At 35.0% G+C, this 15,962-nt stretch overlaps 1 non-coding gene across 1 annotated transcript; it reads left to right on the top strand.

The window, feature by feature from the left end:
- The first annotated feature begins 14,900 nt into the window (after positions 1-14,900).
- Positions 14,901-15,008, top strand: LOC122752188. The gene has a single exon (XR_006355981.1). It is a non-coding gene; the product is annotated as a U6 spliceosomal RNA (small nuclear RNA).
- Positions 15,009-15,962: the final 954 nt, after the last annotated feature.

Below are 15,962 nucleotides of genomic sequence, written 5' to 3'. Positions count from 1 at the left end.
TTTAGCTGCTGTGTCACCATGTTAACACACATTAAATGTTTAGTCCACTAAAATATATAAATCCTTAGTATCTATCTCCAACTGGGACTATTGGCTGACCCTGCTTTCCCCATCCTGTATTTTAAATCTGAAAGTCCATCCCCAATTCTCCAAGATCTTTAAAAGATCCCTTGTCGTTCAGCCATCATATGTACCAGTTGATTTCAGTACCCTCCAATGTAGATTTTCATTTAGGGAAGTGAGATGAAATGTAACCATCTTTTCACTTATCTTGAGTTAACAACTGTCTGCTATTCAGGAAGAAAAATCCAACACATTAAGAATTTAGCAAGCATCTTTCTCCTCATCAACATTTGTCATACTGTTTATAGACACACAGTACCCATATACTTTTTTGGACACTCCTCTTATTCCAAAAATAGCCAATTAAAAAACCACACACCATGATTTCCTTTTCCTTATCATTCATCACTATGCATATTACAAAAGTTTAACACTCTGACTTTTTATTTTCTTTCAGATGAAAATATTGTTATGTATTTATCCTCAGATAACTGACATTTCATTCTCTCCTATCCATAAACTCTGTATATACATGAATATATAAATATATACCCACATACTATATATATGTATGAATGTATGTGTATATCTCTACAGAGAAACTGTATGTATTTACAATCATATATACACATAAATTTCATACATATTTTGCACATGTATTTACAATATGTGTATGTGTATATATATACCTATGTGTGTGTATACACTCTATGGAGAGAGAGGGGGAAATAGAGAGGAGGTAGAGGGGATGGGAAGGGAGAAGAGGGATGAGGAGAGGGAAGAAATGTCAGTTATCTGAGTATAAATACAAAAGAATAACAAAGTCCCACAAAAAAAAAAGTCAGGATCTAAAACTTTTGAATAAGCTAAGTAATGAATAAGGACATTTTTTTAAAAGGGGTTTTGGTGATACTTTTAAAAAAAATTAGCTATATTTGGTACAATAAGACTATAAAAAAAATGGGACTTTCTAAAGGTGGCTAGGAAGATGAAGACAAATAATGATAAGAAGGTTGATTGTTCAACTTTTAATGTGCTTATTTTTTTCCTATTTAGTAGGCAGTAGAAGCTCAGGATAAGTAAAAAGATGGTAGGATTTCATCTCACTTCCTGAATGAAATTCAGATAATCTACATCTGAGGTTACTGAAATAAACTGATATATATATATATATATATATATATATACACACACACATCTATATGTATACACACACATCTATAGAGAGAGAAACAGATATAGGTAGATATTGATATATATAGATACCTATATATACATAAATAAGTGAAATACATATATATGCATATGCATATACCTATATGTTCATATGTGTATATTCTCATAGATTCACTATATATACATTAACCAAATCAGATTATGTATATACATATATACCCACATGTATATGTCTGCATATACAGAATCTGTGTTAGAAAGTGTATTCTCTATATATGCACATTAGTATTTGTCTCTTTAAACTGTTCTTTTTTTACCTCAATGGAATCAACCCTATACGGGTATTCAAAATGTCATGCTTAGCATCATGGGACTGTAGAATTTCATAAGGGGAAAGGATTTTTAGCCAAACTCCTACTTGAACAAGGATCCTCTCTCCTCTACACCTGACAGGTGTATATCCAGATGTATCTTGAAAATATAAAGTGAAGGCAGCCCACCAGATCTTGAGTATCCTATTATGCCTTTGGAGAGCTCTGGTTGTTGGAAAGTTTTCCTTATATCAAGTCTAAGTCAGTCTCTTTGCAACTTTTATTCATTGTTACTAGTTCTGCCCTCTGGGGAGAGGTAGAACAAATCTAAATTCTCTCCTATGTGACAGACCTTCAAACATTGAAGACAGATATCATGTACATGTCATCTCTTTTTTAGGTTAACATCTTTATTTTATTTAACCAGTCTTCAGATAGAATTATCTTAGAGAATTTAAGCAACCTAGATGCCTGCATCTGGGCACACTGCATGCCTTTCCCAAAATGCTATATGTAAAAGTGACCACAGTACACCAAATGTTGTCTGAACCAGGGAAGATGTCACCATGTCTATCACCTTTCTGGCATAGACCTCTTTTATTGTAGTTAAGAATCATTTTAACACTTTTTAGTTAATATTTATATTTTGATGATTTGATACCATAATCTAGCTTACCAAGGCCTTTTAAATTTTTACTCTTACATTGAAATGTGAATCACTTCTTCAATCCTATATATTAACTATTCCTCTTAGCTTTATGTCATCCACAAATTTGATACACATGTCAATGATGCCTTTATTCAAACTTTTATAGCAATGTTAAATAGCACAATGGCAAGCACAGATCCATTGGGCATTCAACTAGAGACTTCCTTTCAAATTGACATGGAAGCATTGATCATTACATTTTTGCTTTGAATATTCAATCAGTTTTTAATCTAATCCACATTGCTCTAGCTTGCCCACAAAGCAGCATTTTATCTCTATTCAAATGAATGATCATTTATTAAGTCTGTTCTTCTAGGCACTTCTCTAGGTATGTATGTGGAAGGAAGGGGTCGAGGGTACAAAGAAAAAAAGAAAAAAAAGTTTCCAGATCTAAAGGAGTTTACATTATAACAACACTTCACAAAGGATTACTGAAAAACATATACATTTCATACAAAATAAATTGATGTGATATTCTGAGAGAGGCTAACAATTGGAGCAATCAACAAAGATCTATTTATTGTACACAATGATGTAACATAAACCTTGAAGGGAAATCACGATTCTAAGAAGCAAAGATGAAAAGGAAGAACAGTCTATGAAGTAACAGAAGAGGAAGATAAAACTATGTAAAGGGTAAAGAAAATAGGCCATTTTGGTTGGAAAAGAGTGTGTAAGGTAGAGTACTGTGAAATCAGTTTTGAAAGCAGCTGGGGCCAGATAATAAGGAATTTAAACAATAAAAAGAGAATATTATGTTTTATGTAAAAGCAATAGGAAGGCAAAGAACCTTCTGGATCAAAAGATGATGATGAAACAAGATTTAGTGAAATCACCTTGGTGATTATGTGGGAAGTAAGCAGCGTAAATAGATAAAGGGATACAAAAACAAATTAGAAGATGACTTCAATAGAAGGAGTAGATAATGGGGTCATATGCTACAGAGAGGTCAAGGATGAAGATTTAAAGATGTCATTGAATTTAGCAATTAGGGGATCATTGGTAATGCTGGGGAGAGAAGTTTCAGGAGAGTACTGAGGAAATGTCAAAATGCTAGGCTTGAGAATAAGTAAAAATGAGAGAAGTGTGGGTAACGTATTTTCTATGAGTTTGACTGTGAAAGGGAAGAGAGGTATAGGATGATAGTGTGAAGGAATGATAGGGATAAGTGAAGGTGTTTATATAGATAGGGAAAATACTCCATGAAAAATAATTACAAACAATTTATTAATGTCTAGGAAAGAAAGAAAGAGAGAAAAGGAAAGAAAAAAAAAGAAGGGAGGAAGGGAGCAAGGGAGGAAAGAAGCAAAGAAACAAAGAAACTACAAATCTGTTTCTAACAGCTATTGATTGACACCCTCTATTCCTCATCCATTTTGTCTTCCTATCAAGGACATCTATAGAAGTTGTACATTGTGATGACAATATAATTTGTGGTTCTGCCTCTATTTATCCTTACCAAAATGCTCTTTACCATTGTCCCCTCATTCAAATCCTAGATTACTTCATAATATCATTTTCCTTATGGGTAAAAAGAGATAGGAATGAATGACTTAAATAATCACCTCCTACCTTCCAACTTTCATATTCTGTAAGAGTATGTGTGTGTGTGTGTGTGGGGGGGACAGAACCTTGCCATGCACTCACTTTTAAGAAGTGTGACATGGACAATAATTGAGCAAATGAGATTGAGGAGTTGCTAGACTGTCAGGAGACTTAGTGGAATAGAATACTGTCAAAAATAAAAAATCCAGACAACAGAAAGCATCCAGAAGGAGTAAGTAGACAGTTGTGTAAAATGCTGCAGAGAAGTCAAGTGGGATAAAGAATAAAAAAGACCATAGGACTTAAGAGATTACAACATCCTGTGAAGTCTTCAAATTAAGCATGGATTCCAATTTGTATGGTCTATTTTCTTTTAGTAGTTTCTGAAATATGGCATTCAGACTTTGTGCTTTACCATGTTTTTTCTTGAATGCCAGCAGTTTAAAAAATATCTCTTTGATTTATTGTCTTCTAGGTCAATCTTTTTTTTTTTTAATTGTATAGGCCTTCACGTGCTTCCAATTTTGCTGATTTTCAACTTAGTTCTAATGAGTTTTAATTTATATTGATTTTTTTTGAGTTTTATATCCCCATTATTTGTATATGTTTGTGTGTCAGTAGTGGGGTATGTGTGTGTATCTATGTGTAACATATTTCTGCATATCTGGGGAGTCAATTTTCCCTCTCTCCTAAGGCATTGCTTCCCTTTTTCATTTCTTTTTTGTTAAGAAAAAATCAGTTCTGATCTCTTTTTCAATGTTTTTATTAGGCTTTCCAACTACTATACAGATTTTGGCCAAATCCCAGTTCCCCCCACCCACTCTGCCCCCCTCCTTTTTTTGAGATTTCTAGTTTACTTTAGATGTTAAATTTTGAGTTTACTTTAGATGTTAAATTATTTTCTTCTTCAAAATTATCCTGGCCTCTCAAACTTACCTGAAGCTGAACATTCATTGTTTTGTATTCTTTTGGGTTGCTCTCTTGGATAATCCTTGTGGCAAGGTACTCCCTCCCTCTTATTTGATTCAATTGTGGGTTCAATCACTCAGGGCTCCTCAATGGGCACTTATTTAAAGCCAGATGCTAAATAGGTAACTTTGGTCAAGTATTTTAGCCACTCCAGGCCTCAGTTTGCTCATTTGTAAAAAGAGACTACATGCCCTCTATATCTATGATCCAATTGACCTTGCCTACTCACTAGCTTTTAATTGAGAGCACATTTCTAACACCCTCATTCATATAAAAGCAAAGAGGGCATATTTGACAAGCAGAAATCTAGCAAAATATTAGATTTATCGTCCTCGTTTCTCATCCTGCTGATATCCCTATTATTTCTCTCCCTCTTTCCCAGACCACTTGTTCTCCCCTGGGATACAGTTTGGACTAGGTGATGACTTCGATGGGAGAAAGTAGGTGATTCTTTACTATCTTGTCTCCTCGCTTATCATGGGTCTGAGTTTTCTCTTAGTCATTTTTGTTCTTAGTCACTGAGAATATTATCTAACTTCAAAGTTTTCTTCCTTAATCTCAACAGGGTTATGCCCAATTGTCTCAGCAAGATAATAAACTTCTTGCTTTCTAAGTTTCCATCTTTTTTATCATCCTTACACCATCTCTGTGCTGGACTATGGAATCTAGAATGGTAGATTCTTTACAAGGTTGGCTTGGTGATGTTTAAAATTTAAATGTGTGGTCACCTTAAAGTAGAAGCTTTAGCATCAGTCTTTGGGCATTAAACATTTATTAAAGCATACTAGGTATAGTAAAAGGAGAACACATGGAGTTCAGAAAGTTAAGAAAAGGGCTATCAAGTCTAGAGTTCCAGTCTGGTCTGGTTCTTCCTCAATCCCTCCACCACGATCCTGCTTCAACCCAGAAATGCCCCAGCAAACTGAATGTGGAAGTTTTTTATAGGTCTGGAGCAGAGGCAATCCTTTCACATTGCTTCAAGCTGATTGGTTTGTGTCATCCAAAACCATTGGTTCACTGGACTTGAAGATGATTTCCTGTTGAGTTCAAAGTCCTTAGCTTCTGAGAACAATATCTTCTGAAGGGCTGACCAGGTATGGTTACAATCTAATTAACTTGAAGTAGGCTAATCAGAAAAGTCAATCACTCTCACTTAATTCAATCTGTTTAGATTAATCTCCAGGTGGACCTTTGAGTATCTGCCAAATCCCATTATTTTTTCACATTCCCTCCTGTGCTTCATTAAGCAACATTGTTTCCTTAATGAAGCAATAACATTACAGGTACTTATGACTAATAATGTAAAGGCAATGAAAAGAGACAAAATAATTGAGTGACACATTGACAGTAAACTGAAGGGGCAGCTAGGTAGCACAGTGGATAAAGCACTGGCCCTGGATTCAGGAGGACCTTAGTTCAAATCCAGCCTCAGACACTTAACACTTACTAGCTGTGTGACCCTGGGCAAGTCACTTAACCCTAATTGCCCCACCAAAAAAAAAACAAACAAAAAACAAAAAAGACAGTAAACTGAAGGGGGCACTCCCCTTTAGAAGGTGGACATTACAAATAGTGTAGAACAGGAAAATGTCCATTTAAGTCTTTGGAATTCTTTTCTCAGATGATTTTTGGGATGTCCTCTGGGTGTAATTGTGGTGTGAAAGTCTTTCAGGTATGGATGCTGATGATAAACTAGCAAGTCTCAGCTGTAGAATTTTGGGTGTGATTGTAAAGTCCCTCATGTGTTTCAGATACTGGTAATCAGCTGGGAAATTTTTCTCCAAAATTGAGCTTAACACATCTTTAAATAGCTTTGCCAATAATCAAATCAAACAATGAGAGTTCTCAAAAACATGTCTAAGGAAATTCAGAATTGTTTAGAGATTTTACAATTATTGTCCAGTTGTTACACATCAAACATATAATAAAAACAAAAATTGAAGCATTCTCTAAAACTTAATATTACAACACTCCCCCCTGTGGAGAATAAATTGAGAAGACAATTGTGATGTTAATTAAGAAAAGAATTTCTTTTTTAAATCTTTGTTTCATCACTTTTTGTATCCTCTGCCTAATTATCCTCATTCCATTATGAGAAATTAAAGAATGTAATGTAACTGTTAATAGATATCAAGGGCAAATCCAACATTGTGTCCATCATGGTATCTGAGATAATTATGGGGGTTACCACAAACGAACAGAGAAATAACCATTAAGCTTAATCAGATACATAGGATTGAGATGTCCATGACATCAGGCCTATAGGAGGGGGAATTGAAGTCAGGTGTTGAATGTGATGGTATAGCCTGGCCACCAGGTATCACGTGCAGGAAAATTAAACCAAGAAAATCCAACCTCCATGTTTGCCAATAGCTGTTTTCTTGGCCTTTCCCAAAGCAGTGCAGTACCTGGACTTCCTGCATGTCTCTCCTCATGTGACATTTCAATTTCTGCTCTTGTATGTATTCCTCTTGTGATTGGATGGCATCTTGGCCAACTGGCATCTGATAACTCATAATGAAAGCAATTAATGTCTTAAATGATAAATTCCCATAATCCAAGTCTCGTATGGATTTAAAAGTTGAGGATAATAATGATCACAAAAAATGTGAATGTGCCTTGACTCAGAATATAATATACAATTATGCAATAATTACAAGTAATAACATTTTTTTTACTAAGTATATGTAAGAAATTAATTGTGATTTGGGGTTTCCATGACCCCATCTTTGTTTTATCATGGTCAGACTGAAAAGATGTAACCTTGAAAAAGCCCAACCTAGGAGTTCCCCCATGCCCACATGGGCCTGGCCAAATTATAATGGGGACAGCCCAGGGGGTATATTGAACTAATTGGAGACTCAGCATGGCTAAGAACCTCCCTTCTGTGGAGTGGGGGGGGCAGGAAGGAAGTGAGGGAGAGAGGAGGAGAGAGAGAGAGAGGAGCTGGTGGTGGTGGACCTTCAGATCGAACCAGGAGACACTGCACAGCCGATTCTCCTTGGAACTACTGATTCCAGGTGGTGGTGAGTTTGTGTTATTGAAGTGAGGATAGCTCTTTAGGCTAGCTGACCTGGAAGCAAGTTCAGGGTCAGAGTCAGTTTTTGTTCCAGCTAAACTGTTCTGGGTAACTGAGGATGCGGAGCTTATTCGAGGTAGCTGGGGACCTTTTTACCCTAGAGATTTAGATTCTTTTTTTAAAGCAACAAACATTTATTTTATTTTTTCCAGTTACATGTAAGGGTAGTTTTCAACATTCATTTTCATAAGATTTAGAGTTCCAAATTTTTCTCTCTCCCTCCTTTCCTTTCCTTCTCCCTCCACAAGATCACAACCAGGTTATATATGTACAATCCACAAGTGTTCTTTTTATCAATGGGGGTGGATAGTAAGATTCTTTATTAGTTCCTTGGGATTATCTTAGATCATTGCATTGCTGAGAGTAGTTAAGTCATTCGCAATTGTTCATTGAATAATACTGTCATCACTATGCACAATTTCCTCCCAGCTCTGCTCACTTCACCATACATCTTTGTTCATTAGTCTTTCCAGTTTTTTCTGGGATCATCCTGTTTGTCATTTCCTATAGCACAAGACCATTCCACCAACATCATATAGCACAGCTTCTTCCATCATTCCTCAATTGATGGACATTTCCTTGATTCTCAATTCTTAGCCTCCACAAAGAGTTGCTATAAATATTTTTGTACAGTTTTTCCCCCTTTTCTCTTTTTAGATTTAGATTCTAATCATCTTTACCTTCCCCTATTCCCTTTCTCATCATCCTTGGCTCTATCTGGTGTTGTAGATTTGTTACCATTAATAAAACTTGATTTGTTTGTGGAAAAGAGGCTGTTAATTTCCTTTCTTATCAGTCTTAGTGAAATAACTTATGAAAAGGCAGTTTGGAAGAGAGGAAACTCTGGACCTAGAGGTCTTTCATTATTTTCTGAACCCCAATATTACAGTGAGCCACCCAATTAACTCTCCCCATACTAAATTTGTCCCATACATATATAATGACTTTTATAAAAAATCAGAACATATTTTAATACAAGTTAAAACACAATCTTAAAAGAATAAGAATCTCTGCAAAAATAAGCCCATACTATTGAGTTCAAAATGTACTTGCAATAGCATAAAAAAGAAACCCTTGTAAAGAATCTACCATTCTAGATTTCATAGTCCAGCACAGAGATGGTGAAAGGATGATAAAAAAGATGGAGACTTAGAAAGCAAGAAGTTTATTATCTTTTTGAGACCATTGGGCAAAACCCTGTTGAGATTAAGGAAGAAAACTTTGAAGTTGGATAATATTCTCGGTGACTAAGAACTAAAATGACTAAGAGAAAACTAAGACCCATGATAAATGAAGAGACAAGGTAGTAATATTTGATGTTCTTCAAATTGATTTCACTAGTATAAACATATTGGAGGAGGGCCAGAGAGACACACAGCGTGCTCTTCTCTTAGAATTCTTGTTTCTACCTGCAGAGAATGCTTCCCTGGCTGTGAACATGACATCAGTTTCAGCTTCTTGAAGAACTTCTTTCTACAGTAAATGCCAATATCTGCCAAGAAACTCTGGGGTCCAAAACAAATGCCAGGATCAAGAATATCCCAGTTCCCAAAAGAAGAATATCACAGTCACCATCATAAACCTTCAGGTTTCACACTAGGGCTTCCCTGTGTGCCTGCTTCTAGTGGCCATGCCATACCTTTAGAGAAAAACTAAGAGTAATAGTGATCTTAGGGTGTGATAGTATTACAAACCAAAGACTTCAGGATTATCATCAATGGCTCATCATAGCCAGGAAATTCTGGGTTGAAAAGGAATGTGATACAATGAGAGAAACAAATAAACTGAACTCAGAATAAAGACACACAGCTTTAATCCTGTCTCAGTTATGACCCCGTACAAGTAATTTTACCTTTACACTTCAGTTTTCTCAGTTGTAAAATGGGGATAAGCTTACTTGTACTGCTTACTTCAGTACCTTAACCAATAAGATAAATATGTCAAATATTTCACAAACCTTAAAACCTATTAAAATCTATATCGTCATCACCATCAGCAGCAGCAACAGTAGTAGTAGTAGTAGTAGTAACTTACTGAGTTTGAGTTCATCTCAATCATAGGTTGTGTCTTTGATCTAGGTGATAGCCTTGAATCTATATTTTGACTATATCAATATTATAAGAAACAGAGTCATTATAGATTTTGGCTATACATTTAAAGGAAAATATAATAATAATAATAACATCTTACATTTATATAGCCCTTACAATGTGCTACACCTATTCTAAGCACTTCATAATTCTCTCATAGAAACAAGTCTGATAATATAAACTTTATGCTTCAACTAATATGGATTACTTACTTTATTTACTATTTTTACACATCTGCCTCCATCATGCCTTTATTCATGCTGCTCCTTCTGCCTGGAATGTCCTTTCTATTAACTATCCCCAATCTCTACCTATAGAATTCTTTTGATCTTACAAGACCCAGTTCAAATGGGATGTTCTTCATACAGGGACCATCTTTGCATTCCCAGTGCTTAGACTTTGTCTGACATCTAGTAGGCACTTAATAAATGTTTATTGATTGATTGTTTCGAAAGTGTTACTTTCTTTTTCAGACCACATAAAATAGCATTTTGAATACTCTTTAGTCACATAATTTGTTCTAATTTGCACTATACTTAAATGAATATTTTTATCATTATGCTTTCCCACCCCTCTACCATAACCAACATCAGATTCCATGATTTATCATTGTAAGTTATTCTCTCACTGAATATGAGAGTGCTTAATACTAAACCTGCATTTTCATCACTATAGAAAGCTCCTTGTGTGGAAATTTCTCCACCAATGCAGATCAGCAACTCATACACAACCTAATAATAACAAAAATAACAATAAGTAGCATTCATATAGCAGTTTAAGATTTGAAAAAAAATACAAATATTATCTCATTATATCCTCACAACAATTCTGGGAGGTAGGGACTATTACGATCCTCATTTTACAGATGAAGAAACTGAAAGAGACAGAGGTTAAGTAACTTGCCCAGGGTCACATAGCTAGTAAACACCTGAGACCTGATTTGAATACAAGTCTTCCTAATGCTGTGTCTAGTGTTATATCTTCTGTGCCACTAAAGCTGCTTCTAGAATTTTAATAGTATTGTCTGGAGGCACTGAGAGGTTAAGTGACTGTGTTCATGGTCAGACATTCTGTATGTTTCAAAGGCATGACTTGAGCCTATGTCTTCTTGAATTCAATGCTGGCCCTCCACTACCAGACCACATAACCTCTCTTAACACACAGTAACACATGCTTTTTATTAAAAAATAAATCTGCTTTAAGGCAAACTATTTGAATTGTATTTTGTTGTGAATTTGACTATTTTTTTTCCCAGTCAGGGACAACTTATCTAAAGAAGTAAGCTAGTAATTGATCTATAATTGTCCTCTCTGGACATTTGGTAGATGAGGCAAATCATAAATGCTTAATTTTTAATTAAAGAGAGTTGATTGAATCCAGAATATGAGAAGTGCAAGCAATATTCAATAGTACCCTCCAGGAATATCATAGGCTGATCTTTTGCCTATAGTAAAGGCATCAGAAATAAAATCCAAAATATAATCATTACCTTGTACAAAAGCATAATAAATGGGGATTTGGACTAATGCATGTACTTCTGGTCATCACCTCTCAGGAGACACAATACTGGAAAAGGTTCAGAGAAGAGCAACTTGAAATGATCAAAGGGATGGAGTAACTTGCATTGATTAAAAGGACTCTTCAGTCTGGAAGGATGAAGCCTGAAAGAGCTATGATCAAAGCACATAAAATCATAAAAGCTATGGTTAGTGTGAACACAGACTTGTTCACCAAATCTGAGAACATTGTTACTATTGAGCATGACTCAGTCCTTGAGGGAGATAGTCCTGGGATAAAAATAAGGATGTACTACTTTACAGAGTGACTGGTAAGAGGTATAGAATTCATTACTGCAAGTAGTGGTACAAGTGAAAAATACACAAATGTTCATAGAAGTTCAGAAGTGCAGATTTAAGAGAGACCATTTAGTCTAACCTCTACTTTACTAAGAATCTCTTTAAGAAAACATCCAATGAGTGATCGTCCAGCCTTTGCTCACAGGTGGGGGAACCTCCTATTTTCTAAAACTTCCCATCCCCCCTTTTCAATTTAATTTCTCCAATTCTTAAGAAGTTTTTCTTTACATCAGGCCAAAATTTACCTCTGGGAAAAATTTTCCATCATTATTCCCTATTCCATCCTCTGTTTGTATTAGATTATAAATTCTTCACTAGAATCATTTCACTGAAAGCATCTTTGGTACAAGTCAAGTCAACAAATATTGAAATGTGTACTATGTGTCAGAGAAGATAACTGGGAGAGTATATGACACAATCTGTTCCCACATGATTTTTATTTCTTTAATTTCTTCTGCCATATTTTAAAGGTCATTGTTCCATATAAGTTAGAATCTGTGACTGTTTGGTATGTTGACATCTAGCGATAAACAATAATGTTCACAGATTTGTATGGATCAAAGTTATAGTTGTATAGTTATGGACAAAAGTATGCTTTGCAATTTCCAGTTTTCCAAGCAGTTTATTAGTTGAATTATCAAAATTATTTTGGAGTCTATGTCAGTTCATATCAGATAGCAGGCTTTTGAAATATAATTTTAGCCAACAGGTCATGTCTTGTTAGTTATTTGCTATATTTTAGCTGCCAGCCATGATGTACCACACAGTTTTTACCATTTTCTAGCATGTTCTGTATTGCTATTGTGTAATTTATGATTCTAAATCTGGGTTCTAATTTGTTCCCCCAGTTTTGGGGGAAACTGACTAAAATCACTGATAAAACAAGTTTAGGTTTTTAAGAATTTATTGAAAGATAGAAAGAGAAAGATTGAGAACAGAATTCCAACAGCCTGGCATTCCTATCTTTCCTCAAATTTCCTGTGAAGTCCTCAGCCACCACCACCACAACCATCAAGTCAGGAACCCAAAAGAGACAGACCTCTCCGCGCAGGCCCTCCTTCCTCCTTCCTGTCCCCTCCCAGAAAATAGGAGGCTCCTCAAGTAGCCTTGGTGGACAGTACCCATGCGCAAATGTTACTTCCTGACGCCAAGGAAAAGCCGCATGGCCTTGCCCTCTGAGGCATTCTCCTCATGGTGGAGCTTTCCTATAGTAATTCTCCAGTAGGTGGCATCATTCCAATCATTACACTATCTAATTCAGGACTCGTTAAGGAGATCCCTGCTGACATGGTTAAAGACAACATCCTGTACTGATCCCAATCCCAAAACATCCTTTCCCAAAAGCAAATCACTAGGCCTCAGTCATTTGTTCAGAATTTCTTGATGAAATTTCAATGGACTAGTGTGTGTGGTGATTGCCCATAGAAAGGTGATGGTGTTTTGTTTTTTTTTAATTTCAACCTTGGACTCCAGACATTGTATAGAAGGAAAACGTTAAACAAATCCAATGGCACATATCTGTTGTTGGCCTTAACCACTGGATGGTGAATGGATATGTACTCATTCCAAAAGCATTTCTGTAGTTTTATTTTACTTATTTAACATGTGTTCTAAGAATTTCTATCACTTCTCTTCCTCTTTTTTGTTGAGTAAGAGTTAATCTTTCTATAGTTTTCAGGGTGATAAGCACTGTATTTTGTAAGTAGTATATAGTATTTTGTTATTATATGTTCCAAATCTGTTACAATCCATTTTACAGTTCTGAAACTATACATTAAAATAGTATTAGGTAGTTATTGATTGCATTAAATGTGTTTCCCAATAAATAGAGAGGGAAATTAAGTCTTAGAAAAGTTAATGAACATATCCAGAGCATCACAGCTCTTAAATGTCTGAAGCAAGATTTGAATCTTGATCATCCTGACTTCAGGTCCAGGACTCAATCCAACATTTCACACTATAGCCTAATATCCCTCATTGTCTTCCCACACAAAAAAATAGCTAAAATAAATGTTGATATGTCTTTACACAAATGGCTGTGAAATGAGTTGAGTGGGTTACTATAATATTTCACATGCAACTGTTACTTTAAAATAATTCCTTGTTACCACTTTTAGAGAAGAAATATCTGTACAAAATATTGGTATAATTCAATATATTTTATTATCCTTATGTTCAAATACCCTTCTGTTTATCCTGAAATTATCTAGCCATTGCCTAGCTTTTGAACAACTAAAAGTATTTTTATTCAGAAATTAAAAATAGAAAGTGGCTATGCTTGTATATAAGCTGTTAACGTATAGCATTACTATAGTTAGTAAACATGGATATATATATCTGGTAGTAATGAGTTGGAGACTATAATTGTTCAACAAACTAAATTAATTTCCTACTCATGTGTTTCAGGAGAAAATCAATGCAAGCAGTGATATACCTTATAATCAAGTAAGGCTAACAATCAGATAATCAACACAAAAGTTAAAAAAAAAATATGTAACTCAGGGGATATACAATGTAAAAGTCTAAATGTGAATGAAAATTCAAATCATCTATCAAACTTTTAAATATCTGTTCTCTAATAGCTGTACTGGCCTTAAGGCTTTTGAGTAGCATGAAATTATGGTACACTACCTCTGATAATGTTTCCTATAGTCAAAGTCACTTATTCAGCATTAGGGAATAAAGTAAAATTAGCATGCAGGAATAAAGAATAGCAAGAATAATACTGAAATTTGCCAAGCCATTTCCCCAGAGAGTTCCTGATTTAGTCAATTGTTTGTTATATCTACAAACACCCACAAAGTGCCAAATAGCAGGTTGTTAGGGCATCATAGATCTGTACCAGTGGTATGAAATAGTATAAATGAACTTAGTTATATATCCTTAATGTAAAGGAAAATCGATGGATATTGAGATAATCTTAAATTTCAAGGTTCAACTTGAAATTTAAAAAGTTCCTTATGATTTTGAGTGCCGTAAAATGGAAATAGGATTTTATTTTTAAGTAATTTGAACTAATTCAAAGCATGTTAAAAGAAACCAACTAACATCTTTATATTAGCTATTTGAGAATGAGAAATTCCTGAGAGAAATTCAACTAAAATGTTATACTTCAACCACATGTATTTTAAAACTGTAATGATACAGAGAAGATTAGCATGGCCCCTGACCAAGTATGATACACAAATTCATGAAATGTTCCATATTTTTAACCAAAAGAAAATAAAATGTCTCTGAATCTTATAAACTTCTTTCAATTTATATTTCTAGATTTCATTTACTGAGTCAGGCAAGGAAGTGTTGGTAGTTAATAAACAGCTTTGTGCGTTTGCATAGCAACAAGGAGTAGATAATTTTATAAGTCAATTACCTTCATAATAGTCCTTGTATGGCTCATATCCCACCAGCCATTTATTCATATTTATACTCACTTGATGGAAAGTTTGTTTTTTTTGCCTTATAAATATGGGAGAGATGTAGGAATTTATTTTCCAAGTATCATTGTAATAGATATCTACCTACTATATTAATTGTTTTCTATTATGCACTGTTCATTTTCTCCTTCACCAAAAATTTCCTCTTCCAGCTTTATTTTAAGAAGAAATTGTGAAGGAGCTTTGGGGAGGTTTTGAATTGTGAAGAAAGCAAAAAACAAATTACATGGTTGGAGTGTAGGGAGGGGACAGTTCCAGGAGAAGCTGAAGGAGAAAGATTCATGCTGAATGAATCTAAAGGACTTGAGCTGAAAGAAAAGGACTCAAGTTTAAGAAAAAGGTTCAAGGAGAAGGAAATGTATGGACATAAGAACAAACCTACAAGGAAAAGGAGAATATCTCAGATCAGGAGAAGGAGAAGGATAAAGGAAAGATGGAAAGAATTTGAGGATGAAAAACTGAAAGCATAAAGTATGTAAAGGAAAGAAAAAGATTTGGGGCATCCCTAAGATTCCCTTCCAGGGTAAGTTGATCACTTCAGGGGGCAGGATTTGGATTTTCTTATCCTTCCATTTTCCATCAAGATAGCCCTTGGTAACCCAATCCTTTCCAGCTTCCTTTTATATAGTGTCATCCCCCAGTAGGTTGAATGATTCCTGATGATAGATGACTGTCTTTATGTTATTTGGAACCACAACACTTAATATAATGTAGGTGCATAAAATGGGCA

Source organism: Dromiciops gliroides, chromosome 3, assembly GCF_019393635.1.
Source record: "Dromiciops gliroides isolate mDroGli1 chromosome 3, mDroGli1.pri, whole genome shotgun sequence".
Taxonomy (NCBI): domain Eukaryota; kingdom Metazoa; phylum Chordata; class Mammalia; order Microbiotheria; family Microbiotheriidae; genus Dromiciops; species Dromiciops gliroides.
Note: the sequence above shows the minus strand (reverse complement) of the source record. Positions and strands in the feature narration are given on the sequence as shown.